Here is a 19,936-nt window from a genome sequence, read left to right on the forward strand (position 1 = left end):
AGCACTGGGATGCCACAGTTAACCTCAGGTAACATGTATTAGCAGGGGCACTAGGAAGACGAGAGTAGGTGTCCTGGAGGTTCACAGACATCAACCAATCCCCAGAGTTCAGGCCCCAAAACACATTACTTGTAGTGGTACATTCTGGCTGTCTAAATCCATCTCAGAATATTACAAATCTTTTGAACTTTCTTGTGAAGTGAACATTGTCTAAGACAACCTTTGACTGGGATGGACATACAACCCTTGGACAAAAGCATGAGAGAATAGAGGAAAATGCTTGGAAAGGCTACAAAACGAAAATGCTTCAGCATTAACAATTTAGAAAATCTTTATCACCAATCTGAGTACAGCCACCTCTCATTCTCATGCCTATCAGTCTTAATCTCTCTTATTGTAATTCTGTGTTTGGCTGATTTCTCTTTTTATAGATCACAACCTTTCCTCTTTAAAACCCTATCCGTGTAATCTAAGATTGCCTAATCTCCACCAGCCTATCTATCTCACCAATCAATCACTTGAAACCACCTACTCCTCACTAATGATCACACCTAAATTGTATTATTAGAATCCATCACAAAGAAACTGGAGTATATGCATGTTATTTTTTGTTGAGTGCACATGACAAAATACAATAATTACCAATAACCACTGGATTAACCACTAACCTTGGGTTCCGTAATAGAGTGCTACTTGCCGTACAGCGCTTTAGCGCCTGGTATGGGAAATAAGTGATATATAAATGTAATTACAATTTCCCACTTTCAAAGGCCAGCAAGGCTTGGCTCAGAGACAGCATTTGAATGGTGAATGAACAAGTTCAGTAGGCAGCGATCCAGGACACGTCTCAGAATGCTATGCTTCTTAGTGAACCTAGAAGTAAAAAGACTAATATCCTGTGTCATTTTCTTCCAGAAGCACTATTTCTATGGCCATTTGCTTTAGCAGGGCAAGGACCTCTGCCTCCAGAATCAAGGACTGAGCTGAAGAGCACAACCTGGTGAAAGAAGGATGGACCGGAGGAAAGGGACAGAAGGGGTATGCGGATCAACTGGCCGACTGCGCAGTCCAGCACGATCAACTCTCTCTTGGGAGAAAAGTGGTAATATAAGTGAGGGAGCCAGAGAGGTTTTGAGGCAGCAGATCTGGCAGAGGACAGTGAGGATTGGTGTTTACCTTTCTTTCTCTGACTGCAAATTGAGAGGATTGTGTAAAGCAAACTGTGGCAATCCTGCTAGTGTGAAAGGTAAGAGTGTAGGATATTGTTTCTAACACAGAACACATTTTGCATATCTATTTATAAACTGTATAAATATTTCAAAATAAATAAGCAGTTAGGAACACACAAATGAGGTGCTTTTTTGTAATTCTGAAATGTGATGGAAACGGGTTTTAATAGGATCAAAACAAATCAAGAAACTTTAGTTGGTGTCAAATGACAAATTTTCACTGCAGCCAAATTTCCACAGATTATTGTTTGTGTGCTTGATAGTTTTATCAGTAGAACTATATGTCTGTGCACATTTAGTGTTCCTTTCAATGGAAAATGTACTGTCTGTAAATGACAGTGAGCTACTACACCATGCTTTAAAATACATTTGTGACAGTGTGCTCCAAAATGCACCACTTGCTACATACCCCATCCTTACCACTCTCCTATCTCCCACTGGATAAGCGTAGCTCGTTGGAGACACTTGTCCATTGTGTGATGCTTGGATTTGTCTGAATCCATATCAGTTTAGTGATGTAACATTGATGGCAGCACACCCACTCTGAAAATTGCTCCAGCACCGCTGCTCACAGACGAAGTCAGGTTCGGCAAACAGGGCCATAGGCCTTCTATATTTGATGCACTTTAGGGAGTTGTTTTTTTCATAAAATGATACTCACTATCAAACGGCATATTGATCATAGTGGCCCGAATTTCTACTGAAAAGCTGGTACAAGACATCCAAGAATGCTGGCATAACATGACAGTGGTGCCTATGGCCCGGGTTTTTGTATCTGCAGAACTCAAGTCGCACTTTAGAATCAGCTTTGAGGCATCGAAGCCATTATTGACCAATTTGGAAAAGGGTTTCTGCACATGTTAGGTTAAAGATAAGAGAGGTACCCCTTAACTAAGATCAAGGGAAGTAGGGTTAACAAACCAATATAAAAGAACAGTTCCCTTGAATGAGGTCAATCACATAAACATCATATTAAAGAAACAGTAATAACTATACCAACTGAATAAAGGTTAAAAAAAAAAAATTGTTGAATTTTATTGTATACAATGTGGTTAAAAGAAGCAGAAAACAAGATTGACTGCTAAACACAAATTAAAACATGATAAAAATAACAATCCATTTACAATATTGACCAGCAATATTGCCGAAAGACAGAAACAACAGTGAAACATACAAATTATGCAATACACGGTATGTGTTCTAATGTTCTTTTTTGAAACAACGGTGTTGTGCAGATTGAATATTATTCTGTCAACAGCGATGTATGAACCATGAATCACACTGTACTGGGGCGTCGACGCGTTTCGGTGGTTGGTTGCAATTTTATCCACCTTTATCAAGACAAAGATTCTATTTCTGTCGTGCTTTACAAGTTCTCCTCTATAGAGTGGATGGTGGTGTAGAATATTGGTGCGGTCATCCACTGTGGGGGCGTTCTTGCTTAGGCTGTGGTTGATTCATAAAGGATTTTCAGGCATTGATTTTTGTAACTAGCCCTTGTCTTGGGTTTGTTTGTAGCTTATAGTGAAACCGATCAAGTTTGATTTCAGAAAGCGTTCCTTCTGCCTTCATTAAAAGCGACTGCTATTCTAGTGAAGATATTGAGTCGGCCTGTTATGTAGATAAACAAGGTAATGCCCGACTTCTTTGAGGTATAACGCTTTATATTCTATCGCGTTGAATGTGACCAGAGGCGCCTGAGTCACGCCACAGGGACGAAAGTAATGAATCCCTTCAACGACCAGAGAAGCGTGCAGCCGACAGAAGACAGAAAGGGATTCATTACTTTCGTCCCTGTGGCGTGACTCAGGCGCCTCTGGTCACATTCAACGCGATAGAATATAAAGCGTTATACCTCAAAGAAGTCGGGCATTACCTTGTTTATCTACATAACAGGCCGACTCAATATCTTCACTAGAATAGCAGTCGCTTTTAATGAAGGCAGAAGGAACGCTTTCTGAAATCAAACTTGATCGGTTTCACTATAAGCTACAAACAAACCCAAGACAAGGGCTAGTTACAAAAATCAATGCCTGAAAATCCTTTATGAATCAACCACAGCTATCTAACGGAAACGACCAGAGAAGCGTGCAGCCGACAGAAGACAGAAAGGGATTCATTACTTTCGTCCCTGTGGCGTGACTCAGGCGCCTCTGGTCACATTCAACGCGATAGAATATAAAGCGTTATACCTCAAAGAAGTCGGGCATTACCTTGTTTATCTACATAACAGGCCGACTCAATATCTTCACTAGAATAGCAGTCGCTTTTAATGAAGGCAGAAGGAACGCTTTCTGAAATCAAACTTGATCGGTTTCACTATAAGCTACAAACAAACCCAAGACAAGGGCTAGTTACAAAAATGAATGCCTGAAAATCCTTTATGAATCAACCACAGCCTAAGCAAGAACGCCCCCACAGTGGATGACCGCACCAATATTCTACACCACCATCCACTCTATAGAGGAGAACTTGTAAAGCACGACAGAAATAGAATCTTTGTCTTGATAAAGGTGGATAAAATTGCAACCAACCACCGAAACGCGTCGACGCCCCAGTACAGCGTGATTCATGGTTCATACATCGCTGTTGACAGAATAATATTCAATCTGCACAACACCGTTGTTTCAAAAAAGAACATTAGAACACATACCGTGTATTGCATAATTTGTATGTTTCACTGTTGTTTCTGTCTTTCGGCAATATTGCTGGTCAATATTGTAAATGGATTGTTATTTTTATCATGTTTTAATTTGTGTTTAGCAGTCAATCTTGTTTTCTGCTTCTTTTAACCACATTGTATACAATAAAATTCAACACATTTTTTTTTTAACCTTTATTCAGTTGGTATAGTTATTACTGTTTCTTTAATATGATGTTTATGCGATTGACCTCATTCAAGGGAACTGTTCTTTTATATTGTTCTGCACATGTTGCCATAGACTTGTAACTACCAGTTTAGCCAATTCCCACAGGACATGGATGGCAAGTGGCATTCACTATATGAAAAGAGAAACTGCCTGATACCCAAACCTTTATTCCCATGACATCCAGTTTATTAGAATCCCTTTACGGAATTGCTTCAGGAAAGACGTCGGGGTTCAATTTAGAAGACAAAACTTGAACCACCAAACTCTCAGGCAACAGATGCGAGGACAAGAATTTTGAGCCACCCACAGCTGGTCTATAGTATCCAGAATTTTGACTGATCTGCTGGGCTTGGAGAAGGGAATCAGCCCAATGAAACAAGCCAGGTGCCTGCATATCCTAATCAATTGGGGAATTGAATAAGTTGATTGTAGGATCTCAGTCAAAGAGTTAAATGTAGGCATCTCTTAGGGAAAATGCAAACCTGTGTCTCTTCAGCTTTATGCACTACTGTGGCAAAGCAATGTACTTCATCTATTGGCGCCCGGAAGGTAAGGGATGTTCCCTTTATAAGAGGTCTACAAGAGTCTACAAGCATTTGGTAAATCATCTTCTGTGCACCCATGTTAGAACTGGGGGTCTCTAGTCGGCTGAGGTAGGTACCTTAGTCCAAATAGGGACCCTTGCTTCTAGTCAGGGAAAGGAGGGACACACTCTTAGATAACCCCTGCTCACCCTCCGGTAGCTAGGCACGAGCAGACAGGCTTATCTCCAAGGCAATGTGTAAAGGGTTTTCAACCACACTCCAAGTAACACAGTGATAACACCACAAATGGACACCACACTGATTTTGGAAAATAGCGGTATCATTATCAAGAAGAAATACGATGACACCAAGACGATAAAAATATCCAGCATATGCGTATTCGTAATATTCCACTGGGCCAGTTGTTAGGCCAACAATCACTTGTAGGTTCTGGCGGTATTAATGAGCAGTTAACAATGATCTAATGCAGTCCTAATGCAATGCTATGCAGTTCGTAATGCAGTTCGTAATGTAGAAATAAGACAGTCCTTAATGCAAGTACTAATGTAGTTCGTAAAGCAAGTAATAATGCTATTCGAAATGCAAGTACTAATGCGGATCGTAGAAGCACATAATAATGCAAGTACTAAATGCGGATTGTAAAGCAAGTAATAATGCAGTTCGTAATGCAAGTACTAATGCGGATCGTAAAAGCAAGTAATAATGCAGTTCGGCACCGATCACGGTGCTAGTGAAGGTCTCTATGCCACTCTTGGCTGACTCGCAGTCAGCGACTGCCAAAATATGCCACCCATATGCGCCCCATATGGTTATGAGGGAAACAAAGTGCAACTCGACAATTCGCCCCCGGTACTACCACTCCGCAGAGAGTACGGGCCGCGATACTGACTTGAGCGGAGGCTCGCGCTGCAAAGATGGGAACGGCCAAGAGCGTTCTCTCATAGCATGCACTCCGGCCCATGCGGCGACACACAGTCTCTCTCTCCACTCCACGCGGCTTGGGCGTCACGCTGTGCGGCTTCAGGCTGGCGGCTGCTGCTCCTCGCAGTGAGAGTCGGGCTACCAGGTGATGGCCTTGCAGCTGATCGGCTCCTGGCGCAACTCCATTGATCTTGGGCAAAGGACCTTGGACCCACGATGGTGAAGGTTCACAGGTCTCTCCTTGGCAAAGGCAGGCTCGGGCCGGCGGAGGTAATTCCTAACGGCTCCCCCCTGGGACGAAGGTCCGGGCCGATGGCGATAAAGATCGCAGCACTTCTGGCAACGCTGTTGATCATAGCTGGGTGCAATACTGCTCTGGGGCACACGCTCACAGGGCAATTCTCACAAAGGTCTCAGGCTGCAAAAAGCACACGCACACAGCGTCGCTGAGACACACTTGGAAACTTTGATGTTCCTGAGTTTCCACAACAGGGAGCCAGTTTGTCTCGGGATCTTGGAGACAAGTTACTTCAGGACACAGCAAAGCCACTTCGAGCAGGGGGACACAGCACACAGCAAAGTCCCTTGTCCTCTCCTTAGTCAAATCGGCAAACTGTAGCCAGCCCCAGAACACACAGCAAGGGTAATCCTTCTCTTCAGTTTCTTCAGCTGTTCTTCTTTGGCAGAGGTTCCACTTGATCACGAAGTAGTTTCAATCCTTTTTCAGGCTTGAGTTCAGGCTTGAATTCAGGGGTTTCAGCTCTCACATTTATACCCCAAATGCCTTTGAAGTATTTGTGTTCAGGGGGCTCTGAGCCTGGTCCAAGCCAGTTCTGGGTGTCTTCCTGCCAGTGCACACCTTCTTCCTTTGATAGTGAGGGTCTGGACCTCATACACTCCGCAGGAGGTGGAGCCTTTCTTTTGTGGCAGTAGCACAGCCCTCTTTGCATCAAAGGGGCTACTCCTCCCACCAGACCAAAGGCAGTACAGCCTGTTGCAGTCTCACCTACTCCTCTCTGATGTCAGGACACCTCCCCAGACCCTGTCACATCCAAACCCAGACAGTCAATACACAACCAGGCAGAGGCACGCAGGATGGTCAGGACAAGAAACCAGCCACTTCTAAAAATGTAGTTTCTAAACACACAATTTAAAAACCATCATCACAAAAAGACGTGCTATTAAATTCTGAGTTTAGGCACACTAAACTCCATCTCTCCATCTTATGCCTATGGGAGGATATGCTGGAAATATGTGACACAGCATTTCCCATTTGGTCCTATGGGCAAGATGGCCTTGCAACAGTGAAAACGAATTTGTCAGTATTTCACTGTCAGGACATGACACACACCTCAGTATATGTCCTACCTTTCACATACACTGCACCCTGCCCAGGTGGGTTACTTGGACATACAATAGAGGTGTCTGATGTGCATGAAAAGGGAAGGGTAAGGCCTGGCAAGTGGGTGCACTTGTCAGGACAACAAGGCAGTTAACAAACTGCAAGCATGCACTGCAGTGGCAGGCCTGAGATCTCTTTTTAGGGCTACTTGTGTGGGTGGCACAGTTAGTGCTGCAGGCCCACTAGTAGCATGTGCATTACCAGCCCTGGCACACAGTGCACTTTACTAGGGAATTTACTAGTAAGACAAACATACCAATTATGAACAACCAATTACCATGAAACTTTATACAGGGAGCACTTACACTTTGACATTGATCAGCAGTGGCAAAGTGCCCAAAGCATCTAAGTCGGCAAAACAATGTCAGAAAAAGGTCTAGGAGGAAAACAATAACTTTAAGGAACTTTAGCCAAAAAGGGCATAGTCCAACAACCCATAATAATTATTGGGCATGGTATGGTACTGGAGCGGAATAACTTTTCCATCTGGGAAATTTCTGGGGCCTAGAAGGAGATTGATCTTGATGGCAAGTCCTGAGCTTCTTTTGCACCACTCTGGTAATATCAGCCGCCTTTATTGGGGGCATAAGTAGAGACTCAAAACACAGCACCCTGACCATCATGGATGATGCTGAATGGACTGTGGATGCTGCTGTGGTCCACAACACCTCTTTTTAGGTGCTTGAGATGGAGCCTGTGGAGGTGTGGGATCAGAAGGCATATGGTCCAAGCTACTATAGTCACCAAACCAGAAGGATAAGTTCCATCGTTGGAGAGAGGACCAGACGTAACTGAAGCCAACCTAAAGATGTCAAACAAGGCCTGACCTAAGACCTTGGCCTGTGAGGGTCAGCAGACGGAGTCTGAAATTATAGCTGAATTATTCTGTAACTTAAGAATTGTCTCTGAGGAAGAGCCAGGTGTCAGGGAGAGGCACAGTGATTCTATACGCTGCCAGGAATAGGACCATTTCCTCAAGGAAAGGGATTTCTCTTTCCTAAAGAACATTTGAAGAAGATATTTTAGGTGATCAGTCCCTCACAGGAGATTTGCCTGTGGGAGAAGGGGTACACTTTGTGTGGCCTTCTGGGCTTTGGCCATGAATAATTTTTCCCCACTCTCCTTGATGTCCTACGTGTGCATTGGTTGGTGAAGCACTAAGAGAGAACTCTGCACCACATCAACCAGGTGTACAAAAAGAGGAACTGATATCAGTGCACAGGGGTGTCACATCCAGTGGGTGAAGTCATGGCTGAAGCCGCATGGCTCCATGTGGCACTGCTGGAGAACTACTGCTGGCTGACGTTTTTCCAGACCTGCCTGGAGAATATTCTAAAGGTAAGGAATCGGCACAAAGATGTATCCATCCGAATTTCTGAAATTACTGAGGGGTGAGTAGTATTCATACTGAAAGCTGCTCTTTTTGGTGAAAATGGGTAAGTCTGTGAACATCTGAGTGATATATGAATGTCTGAATTTCCTTAATGCTACTGTTTATGCAGCGTCCCACATTATGCATAAGTTGGGGAAGAAAACAAGTTACTTACCTGTAACTACAGTTATCCAGTATTGGTATCTTTCATAGATTCACATGCCTGAATCATTCCCCGTCGCCGAGGCGGGAGTCCCAAGGTAAATAAAAAAAGCAGTGCCAAAGTACATGATAGTAGTAGGCCCAAAGAAAAAGGCCTGAGGCCTAGATGCTAGTAGCCTATCTACATGCTAAAAAGACCAAAGTCTTTGTCCCAACCAATTAGCTGTCAACACCCTCTAGAACACTCTGTGCAGTGCCAGTTCTCCTCAGATTTTCGTTAGCACAAGTGGGAAATAAGTATCCCAAAATAGAGAACTGACTCTCCGGGGAGGAGGGTGGGTGCAGGTGAATCTATGAAAGATACCACTACTGGATAACTGTAGTTACAGGTAAGTAACTTGTTTTCTTATCCAGTATTGGGGTATCTTTCATAGATTTCATCAGCGGATGGTGGGAGACTTGTACTGATAAACTCCCAGTTGCTTCGATATTAATAATCAATAAGTGTAAGGTAACTCAACTTTCCACATGTAAAACATGACCTGAAATGTAAAAAAAAAAAAAAAAAACATTCATAGAACAATAAAGCCATGTATATCTAAACGTCCAGAACATCCATTTGTTAAAACCAAGGTCTATACATCAAAATACATTACATATATATATATATATATGCTCCAATTGACCAGTTAACTGACAAATAATAATTTGTTTACTATACTCAAAATGTATGAAAATGTTCAGTTGCATTAGAAAAATAACTCTGGCCCCTTTTTTTATTTATCCATTGCCAAAAAGCAACAATTGCTTTGAAAAACTGTGAAGCTGTTTTTGAGAATGACATAATTCTATAACCTTGAAAATTTTAAATGTGTCTGACAAAGGGGAACTGTTATAATGAACTGCATGTCCCAGAATTCATGGGCATGTTAAAAACAGGAAACTGTATAAAATTGTGCAGGAAAGTAATGCCACCTACCGTGAGCAAGGCCGTAAGGCTGAAACGTGTTGGTGTGTCAGACTGGGCACTAATTAAACTTTGAAAATTCAAGTAGCTGAGTGCGGCGTCTTTTGCGTGAAAAATTAACCTTGGCCTCTAGTCTGGCCCAACGCCGGCACCCGCTATTGTGCGATCCTGCCTGTTGACCACATTGCAGCAAACAGAATTGAATCAGGAAGCGCTTGAGGAAAAAAGAAACGCCAAAACAACACACTGAAGTGGAGAAGTGTGGCTCACTGGTTAGAGGAGGCAGACCCGGAAGCCGAGATCAGACCCGGGACCAGGGTTCAATTCCCGACGCGGCAGGGTCTTGAGCCCAAAATGTCCACGGACTCGGTAATTCTCGCTTCGGTGCCTACTCAAATCACAGGTTCACACTCTGCAACTCTGGGCAATAGCTTGCTTAATCTCCACTATGGCCCCCCGCGGCGGGATGCCTGGCTTTCACCTTGGGGAACCCAGTAGGGGCTATCTCACAGGGAAAAACCAGGACGGGTTCCCAATGCAAAGCGCTTTGAGACCTGGCGGTGATATTGCGCTATATAAAAACCCATCCATCCATCCATCCAAGGAGCACTGAGATCCCGGCTGGGTCGAGCGCTGAAGGACGGAGCAGAGAGCCCCGCCCGCACAGGATTCTCCCCTCCGGGTAAGTGTTCGACGTGAAAATAACCGGCATTATCCTCAAACTCGAAGCGTCTTGGGTGGTAGCTAATCGAGGATTGAAATCCTGTTAAGAACTAAAGTAAACGGCATTTCTCCTCTCACCACGAAAGCGGCAACTTGTCAAGTTCAGAAATTATTAACACCAGTGCCCTCTTTTTTCGAGTTAAATAAAACGGACAAATTGTATGACATTAATATAAAACACTCACAGTTTTGAACAAACGCTATAGTCACCTTTACAATGGAAGCGCGAAAAGTGAAACGCGCGCAGAAGGCAGCATCGATGTTTTCTTCCAAGAGTGGCGAAGACCCGACGACAAACACGGGTGAGATTCAACAACCATTGGTGGATGCAAATTTGAAACAACTCTTTTTTCAACTAGAAAAGCAGTATAAAAGGGAAATAAACAAAAGCTGGGAGATACTAACACTAGAAAAATATTTAGAGGAGGACAGAGTGCCGCGAGGACTACGGATATTTACTATGCCCACACATCCAGATACAAGGACGGATATGTTGGAAGAATGGGGGATAAATAACATATTATAATATAATAATATAATATATATATAATATATATATATATATATATATATATATATATATATATATGAGGTGCAGCACAAATATGATGCGCATTCAAATACTCTGAAAAAGATCTAGAGGAAGCGCACACCATGATTAAAGAACTAGAAGAGAAAATTTCTAATAAAGAGAAAAATGATTCAGATAAATTGCGTAAAGAAATGGAAGATCGTCTAGAAAAATACGAAGACGACATACAACAATGCAAACAAAGGAAATTCCTAAGGGATGAGGCCGATTACAAAAATGGCCAGATTCTAACTTTTGCCCGGAGATTTGACACTCTGAAGAGCAATTACGCGAAGAAACAACCACAATTGGAATCGGGAAGTGAATCTGATGTAAGCACAGTTGAACATGGTGCAACTACCAGCCGAAACACGAAGAGTGCAACTCCTATTCCTTTCTCTTTTTTTAGACGAAAGGCACCTGGTCAATCTCGACCAGAATATCTCCAGGAATCGAGGACAAAGCAGGGGCAGAGGGCGAGGCAGAGGGTATGGCGAGGACGCCTCAAAATCTTCAGAAGCCACCGAAAAACCAGGAGAGCAAAGCGCAAATAGATTTTACCCACTGAGAAATCGCACGAAGAAGAAATAACTTCGGAAAACTTAGTAATTAACTTATCAGATTACCCATTAACATTAATTGAACATCAAGTATTAAATAAAGGTCTATCATTCTGCCCTCAAAATCATTTTAACTTTCCGGACACAAAAATTGACATCTACAAATATGTACTCAAGTTGAAATTATCCAAAATCCACGCAACAAAGACACCAAATACTGAACAAAATGTATCAAACTCAGCATCTGTGGAAGATGGATCATTAACAATTCAGGAAATCCCACATCTAAAAATCTTTATGATCTTGCAAATGAGTTATCAGATGAAGAAAGTACAGAGATTTCAGTGCTTCAAAACCTGGAGATTCAAACAAAGCAACACACAAATAGTGGACTAAAGAAAAAATCGAAATATTGCCCACAACTATCACCAGGCAACAAGATTGATTCATTTTCAGAAGCAGTCATGGATGAAATTAAAAAAATAGAGAAACTAAGAAATACCAAAACAAGAGAGAACTTGTCATCTAGTGAACAGAAGGCAATTGAGTCACTAGCAAACAACTCTAAAATAGTGATAAAACCCGCAGACAAGGGCGGTAACATCATCATTCAAAACGTAGATGATTACAAAAAAGAGGCATATCGTCAACTTCTTGATTGCAATAAATATATGAAACTAACATCAAATCCAATCCATAAAATGATCAATGAGATTCAGAAAAACTTAGATGAGTGGCATGATCACAAACTTCTAACAACAGAGGAATGTCAATTTCTATTCAAGGAACATCCACCTATTCCAACTATGTGCCTACTTCTTGAAGCAAAGAAACATCACAGAACTGGAACACTCTGCCATGCTTCTCACTATGATTCAGATGTGCCTTAGTAATAACATCTTCTTTTTCAATCAGGAAATCTTTCACCAACTTTGTGGCTGTGCAATGGGCATGTCCTTCTCTACCAACTATGCCAACTTAACTATGGGTTGGTGGGAGAAGGAGGTGGCATGGAGTCCAGAATATGGCGATGTTTTGGATAAAATCATGCTTTGGACCAGATACATAGATGATCTGTTTTTAATCTGGGATGGAAGTAAGGAGGAATTCATCTAATACTTAGATTCACTGAACCAGAATGAAATCGGATTATCCTTCGCATATAACATCAATCGCCACAAAATTGATTTCCTAATATTTGTATTTACATCGATCAAGGACAAATACAAACTACACTCTTTAGGAAGAAAACAGCCACTAACATCATCCTCCATGCTGACAGCTTTCAACCGCATACACTAATTAGAAGCATCCCCTATGGGGAGTTTATTAGGATGATAGCGTAACTGCTCACAAGAAGAGAATGCCAGGAAAGAAATTGAAAAGAGTACTAACAGGCTAAGGAAAAGAGGATATCGGGAAAGAGACCTACAAGTAGGCAGAAACAAAAAAGAGAAGAAAACTCGAACTGAAATTTTGATTCAAAAACCGAAATCACCAGCTATATCTGAACAGGACAAAAGCCAACAAAAACCTAGGCTGATCTTCTCATATAGTAAAGAAAGCCACAAAATACGTCAAAGGGTCCAGAAGTATTGGCCATTACTAACTCAAGATCAAGACATGAAAAAACTAGTAGGTGCATCTCCACTCATCACCTTCAGAAAAGCACCTTCAATCAAAGACATACTTGTTCAAAGCCACTTTGACCAGAAAACAACAACATTAAACTGGTTGGAGAAACAACAAAAAGGATTTGTAAAATGTCACACCTGTAAAGCGTGCAAAATTGGTGTGAACAAAAAAAGTCTTAGAGATCCAGAAGGACGTCTCATAGAAATCAAGAAAAGAATCACGTGCTCTACCAAATTTGCCGTATATGCCATTCAATGTAATTGTGGGATATTATACATAGGAAGTACTACCTGTATGATAAAAAAACGTGTCTTAGAACACATCAGAGCAGTGAAAAATCGATACCTATCCTATGCAACGGCCAAACATCTTTTAACATGCCAAGGTGGTGACTGGCGCAACATGAGCTACTTTGCAATATACACGGTGGAATCACATGAGAGAATGGGTGATCAAAAAAAGAGACTACGACAGTTGGAATCTAAGTACATTATACGGTTACGAACAAAAAGCCCTAGAGGCATGAACTTTGATGAAGAACTATATGCTCACTTAGAATAACACGTCAGTTCGAACTTTTTGAAAACTGTAAAATGAAAAACTGCAGAAGGTGAACTTAGACAAAAACATCAAAATGGATAAGGATTGTTTGGGTTGGGCACTATACCAGAACTGCCCATATTGACCAGTTAACTGACAAATAATAATTTGTGTACTATACTCAAAATGTATGAAAATGTTCAGTTGCATTAGAAAAATAACTCTGGCCCCTTTTTTTATGTATCCTTTGCCAAAAAGCAACAATTGCTTTGATAAACTGTGAAGCTGTTTTTGAGAATGACATAATTCTATAACCTTGAAAAATGTAAATTTGTCTGACAAAGGGGAACTGTTATAATGAACTACATGTCCCAGAATTCATGGGCATGTTAAAAACAGGAAACTGTATAAAATTGTGCAGGAAAGTAATGCCACCTACCGTGAGCAAGGCCGTAAGGCTGAAACGCATTGGTGTGTCAGACTGGGCACTAACTAACTTTGAAAATTCAAGTTGCTGAGTGTGGCGTCTTTTGCGTGAAAAATTAACCTTGCCCTCTGGTCTGGCCCAACGCCGGCACCCGCTGTTGTACGATCCTGCTTGTTGACCACATTGCAGCAAAAAAAAAATGTATATATATATATATATCTTTGCAAATATAAAGAGTAAAAGAACACAAGTTACCTGAAGTTGTTCTTAAGGAAAAAGGTGTTGTATGATCAGCCTGAACAACTGCCGCATCCTCTTGACTTGTGGATTGATGGCGGTAATGTCTTGTGAACGTGTGGACATTCTTCCATGTCACAGCATGGCAGATATTTTCTAGCTCACTCCCGCAAACAACGCTGTAGACGCTGCCACAGCTCTTGTGGAGTGAGCCTTGACTTTCCTCAGTAATGGCCTGTTCTATTTGATATGGCAGAAATGGATTGCGGAGGCTATCCATCTAGAAATTGTGGCCTTTGTGACTGCTGTACCCAGCGTAGTTTGACCGTAAGCCACAAATAGTTGATCAGATTTTCTGAAGGCTTTTGTCCTTTGTAGATAGAATTTTAAACATCTTTTGATGTCCAGAGAATGTAATGTTCTTTCCGCCGGTGTAGTAGGATTTGGAAAGAAAGTTTGCAACTTCACTGGTTCATTTAAGTGGAACTGTGATGGTACCTTAGGTATAAATGTAGGATTAGTTTGAAGAGTGAAATAATCCTTAGAGAAATGCAGGAATGGCTCCTTAATAGTGAACGCCTGAATTTCACTTACTCTTCTGGCAGACGGTAGACCTAGAAGTAAGGCGACCTTCCATGTGAGAAATTTGAGGTTGGCTTTGTGGATGGGCTCGAATGGATGTTTCATCAGCTGTGTGAGGACCGTATTGAGTTCCCATTGCGGTGGAGGATGCCTAACCGGAGAGAAAGTACGGAAAATACCTCTCATGAACTGCTTGATTAAAGAGGATGAACATAGTGAGGGAATCTTAGCAACTTTCCTTAATCTGGATAGAGCAGCTAGATGGACTTTTACTGACGAAAAAGAGTCCAGAGCGAGCCAGATGCAGCAGATAAGGAAGAATTTGTTCTGCAGGAGCTTCTATCGGGTGTACACTGTTAGATTCACACCAACACCAAAACCTCTTCCATTTAAGACGATAAGTCTTAAGTGTGCTTTGGGCTCGTGATTTTGCTAAAATGTCACAGCAGTCCTGAGGAATATGAAGGTCTTTAAATTATAAGAAGTCAGGAGCCATGCGTGTAAATTTAGAGAGCGAGGGTCTGGGTGAAGTATTTGCCCTTTGTTCCGCGACAGCATTGTTAGAGTTGGAAGAAGTCGGATCGGCCGGTCCTGGGATATCAAAAGAAGTTCTTGGAACCAGTACTGGCTTGGCCACCAGGGGGCAATCAGGATGAGACGGCAGCCCTCCGACTTCATCTTGCGCAACGGGATTGGGGGAAAAGCATAAGCACAAATTCCTGACCATCGCATGGACAGGGCATTCCCTCTTGAATCCTGTTGAGGGTATCTGCTGGCGTAATACTGGCATTTCTTGTTTTGCTTTGTTGCAAACAAATCCAATGTCGGTTTGCCCCAAGCCTGGAACACTCTGTTCACTTGAATGTGGTCTAATTCCCACTCATGGCAGTCTGATAAGGCCCTGCTGAGCTTGTGCGCTAGGGTATTGTGGAGGCCTCTGACATGTTCCGCATGGAGAGAGATGTTGTGAAGTGTAAGCCATTCCCATAACTCCTGAGCCTCTTTCGATAACGTTGCCCATCATGTCCCTCCTTGTTTGTTGACGTAGAACATGCTGGTGGTATTGTCGGTTCGGACTAGTACCAAAGACCCTGCAATCCTTGGAAGGAACGCTTGCAAAGATAGGAAAATTGCCCGCAATTCCAGACTGTTGATGTGTCGTTGTCTGTACTTCTGAGACCACTTGCCTTGTATTTGTAAATCTTGGAGATGACCTCCACATCCCTCCATGGACGCATCCGGTGTCAGAACAAAGTCTGGGGGATTTTGTATGAACGTGAGACCTTGTGTCAGATTGGGTAACCGTGACCACCAGTGGAGAGCCTCCACCATGCATGGTGTGACCTTGATGATGTCGTCGAAGCAACCTGTCGCCTACTGCCATTGAAGATGCAGTTCCTCCTGTAGAGGTCTCATTTTCAGGCGTACCAAAGGGATGAGATTTATGGCCGAAGAGCACATTCCCAGGAATGAAGCGAACATGTGGACAGAAAGTGACTTTATTTTTGAGACTCAGAGTGCTAGTTTTTGGAGGCGAAGTTGTCTTTCTTGAGATAAGAATGCCTTGCATTGTATAGTGTCTAGACGTGCTCCAAGGAAAGGCAGGATTTGCTTTGGATGTAACTGGGATTTGCTTCTATTCACAGTTAGTCCCAGAGAGGCAAAGAGATTGTGACATGTTGAAATGGCAGTCTTTATAGCATGCTTTGAAGGACCTTTGACTAACCAATCGTCCAAGTACGGGAAGACCTGCATTCCCCAAGAACGCAACGTTGCTGCTACCGGGCCCAGGCACTTTGTAAAGATCCTCGGAGCAGATTTAGTCCAAACGGGAGCACTTTGAACTGATAATGAGCGCCAGCCACAGTGAAGCGGAGATACTTTCGATGTTTTGGATGGATTGGGATGTAGAAGTACGCGTCTTCCATGTCTAAGGAAGCCATAAAATCTCCTTCGTTCAGGCAGCTTAGAATCTCTGAGAGGGTGACCATGCAAAAACCTTGATTTTTGAGGAATATGTTGAGGCTGCGAAGGTCCAGGATTAGTCGCAATTCCCCTGATTTCTTTTTGACTAGGAAAAAACGGGAGTAGAAACCTGTCCATTTCTGATGTACTGGGACCTTTTCCATAGCGTTCTTGAGGAGCATTGTATAAGCTTCCTTGAACAATAAGTGAAGACGAGGGGGAGGGGGTCCCCTGGGTGGAGTGGTTGTGGTTGTTGACAAATTCTAAGGTGTGTCCATTTTTGTACGAGGTCCAACACCCATTGGTCGGAAGTAATTTCTTGCCACTGGTCCAGAACAGATTACATTTTCGTGCCCAGAGGGAGGGGAGGAAGTGTGCTTGGCGCCCGACTGAATTCACTGTTTTCTATTAGAGTCTCGCCCTTGATTGTTGGAGCGTTTTCGGCCTCCTTGGCAAGAGAAACCAGCCGTATTGGATTCCGGTATGATGATTGGTAATTTTGCCGATATTGAGGCTGATATTGCCTGTTCTGTTGTGTATTGTAACCTCCTCTAGAGGAATAGCCACGCCCTCTAGCGCCTCTGAATGTTCCACGCTATCGGTCTTGACTGCTTGGAGGGCTTTGTCAATATGTTTGCCAAACAAAGATTCGCCGTTGTAGGCCATATCTAATAATTTTGTTTGGACCTCTGGTCGGAAGGTGGTAGCTTTTAACCAACCCTGGCGCCTGAGAACTGCAGCCCCAGCCAGTTGCCTGAAGTTTGTATTGACGATGTCCAAAGCGAAATCGATGGTCTCTGCTGCTGCACGCTCTCCCTCCAGTAGAATTTTCCGAGCTTCCTGTTGTTTCTCCTCTGGAATGAGGTTAATCAGACCGCCATATCCGACCACATTTGGCGATCATAACGCCCTGTGATCGCTAATGAGTTCGCTGCCCTGATGGAAGCGGCAGCCATGGTTGACATTTTTTTACCAATGAGGTCAAGACGACGTCCTTCTTTGTCTGGCGGTGTAGTGATGGGTGTGGCTGGATTTTTCGACCTTTGTTGGGCGGCCTGTGAAATGACAGAATCCGGCCTGGGGTGTCCGATGAGGCAGGATGGACTGTTGGCCGGAGCACGATATTTTTTATCAATCCATGGAAGCACGGCAGGCACGAATGCAGGATTTTTCATAATCTTGATGCCCTCGTTCCATATATAATCTATTATTGGAATGGCTCTGATAATTTTCCTACTCTCCTCTTTAAAATCGTGTAGGAAACATTCGGATTGTTCCACTGTTACTGGAAGTTTAAACCTAGTAGCAGCCCGATGCATGAGGTTATGAAATCCACCTATATATTCTGGAGGTGAATCCGATGGTTGTGGAGTTGGTGGAGACCGCATGGGGATAATATATGAATCCCACAGATCCAAGTGATGATTCTCTGGCAGCTCACCTTCTTCTACTTCCTCATCAGAAGAAGTGTCCGGAGTTCGGGGAGGCTGAGAAGGCTGGTTGACTGGAGGAGGTTCTGCAACTGGAGAAATTGGCGTCGGAACCTCGGGTGGAGGAACAGGATCTAGAACCACCATAGGCTGAGGGGGTGGAATGACCTGTTGTGGGGGTAAGCGCTGCCTATAATCAGCTAACATGGCTAGCAAGTCCTGAATAAGGTTAGGAAACAGATGGCTGCAATCTGAAAGCCGAGAGTGCCTCTGGTATCCTGTGTGATGAGGAACAACAATGTCGAATTGGTAGTAGTGTTCTGAGTAGTTGTCTCCATCTTCCTCTTCATCCTGACATTTAATGTTCAGTTCAGAAGGATGACAAGCTATCCCAAAAGCTCCTTCATCGTCATCGTCATCGTCATCATAGTCATCATCATCCTCTTGGGCATATGTCTCTAGGAGGTGAGATGGAGTAAGTGGTGAGATATAAGAAGAGTCATGCCTTTGGAAAGACTTAAGCTGAAAGCCTTTTGATGAAATAGGCATTGAAAAGGTTGTTACCGCCACTAAAGACTTAGTTGAAGCAGGCCCCACTCCTGCAGATGGTACGGTTGTTGACGGGAGCACCGGAGATGGAGTTACCGTCGATGGACTCTTTATTTTGATCGTCGTCGACGGATTCAACGTCGATACGACCATCGTCGACGGAGTCGACGTCAACGGGACCACCGTCTATGGACTCATCGTTGACGGACTCGACGGCGAAGGGACCATCGTCGACGGACTCGACGTCGACGGGACCGTCGTCGATGGGCTTGATTTCTTCGTCGACGGGGCACTCGTAGACGGCGCAGTAGATGTCTTTGTCGACGATGGAAGCTTCGTCGACGGTACCTTCGTAGATGAGTGTTTTGATGGCTTCGTCAATGAGGCCTTCATCGACGAATCCTCGACGACGGATTTCTTAGTCACAATAGAAATCCTAGTCAACAGGATAGGAGAAGTGATAGAAGTAGTAGAAACTGTCGCCGTCGACAAAGGAGCTGAAGACGTGACAGAGGTCGTCGACATAGGTAAAGCTGAAGAAACAGAACAGCTTTTACTCACAGTTTTTGAAAATTCCCTTTTTGAGTCCTTGAGAGCTGAAGCCTGTGGAGAAGGGCCAGAAGTAGAGTGGGAGGATTTAAGATATGTTCTCCCCTCACTTGACGAACTGTCTTGAGATCTTGCTCTCTTGCTGTAGTTTGAGGCTCTATCATCATCTTCATTTGAAGAAGATTTAAGCCACAACAGGACTCTTGCCTCCCTATCCCTTAGAGTTTCAGAAGGGAAGGTTCGGCAAATCTTACAATCTTTAGCCTCATGCTTAGGGTAGAGGCAATAAATACAGTCCTTATGTTGATCATCAACATGGACTCTCTTTTTTTCGAGGGTTCTGCAAGGTGTGAACAAGGCCTTCTTGTCAGACATCTTGAAGGATAAACTGAGTTGGAGCTCAGGGAGACTCCCTTTCACACGACGTGCGGTGAAAATCTGAGGAGAACTGGCTCTGCAGAGAGTGTTCTAGAGGGTGCTGACAGCTGATTTGTTGGGACAAAAGGCTTTGGTCTTTTTAGCATAATGATGTAGATAGGCTACTAGGATCTAGGCCTCAGGCCTTTTTCTTTGGGCCTACTACTATCATGTACTTTGGCACTGCTTTTTTATTTACCGTGGGACTCCCGCCTCGGCGACGGGGAATGATTCAGGCATGTGAATCTATGAAAGATACCCCAATACTGGATAACAATATATT

At 43.2% G+C, this 19,936-nt stretch overlaps 1 protein-coding gene across 1 annotated transcript in view; it reads right to left on the bottom strand.

The window, feature by feature from the left end:
• The window catches only part of CFAP74 (cilia and flagella associated protein 74), a 1,328,338-nt gene that overhangs the window by 729,800 nt on the left and 578,602 nt on the right, over positions 1–19,936 (bottom strand). The window lies entirely within an intron of this gene.

Source organism: Lissotriton helveticus, chromosome 5_1 (assembly GCF_964261635.1).
Source record: "Lissotriton helveticus chromosome 5_1, aLisHel1.1, whole genome shotgun sequence".
Classification (NCBI taxonomy): domain Eukaryota; kingdom Metazoa; phylum Chordata; class Amphibia; order Caudata; family Salamandridae; genus Lissotriton; species Lissotriton helveticus.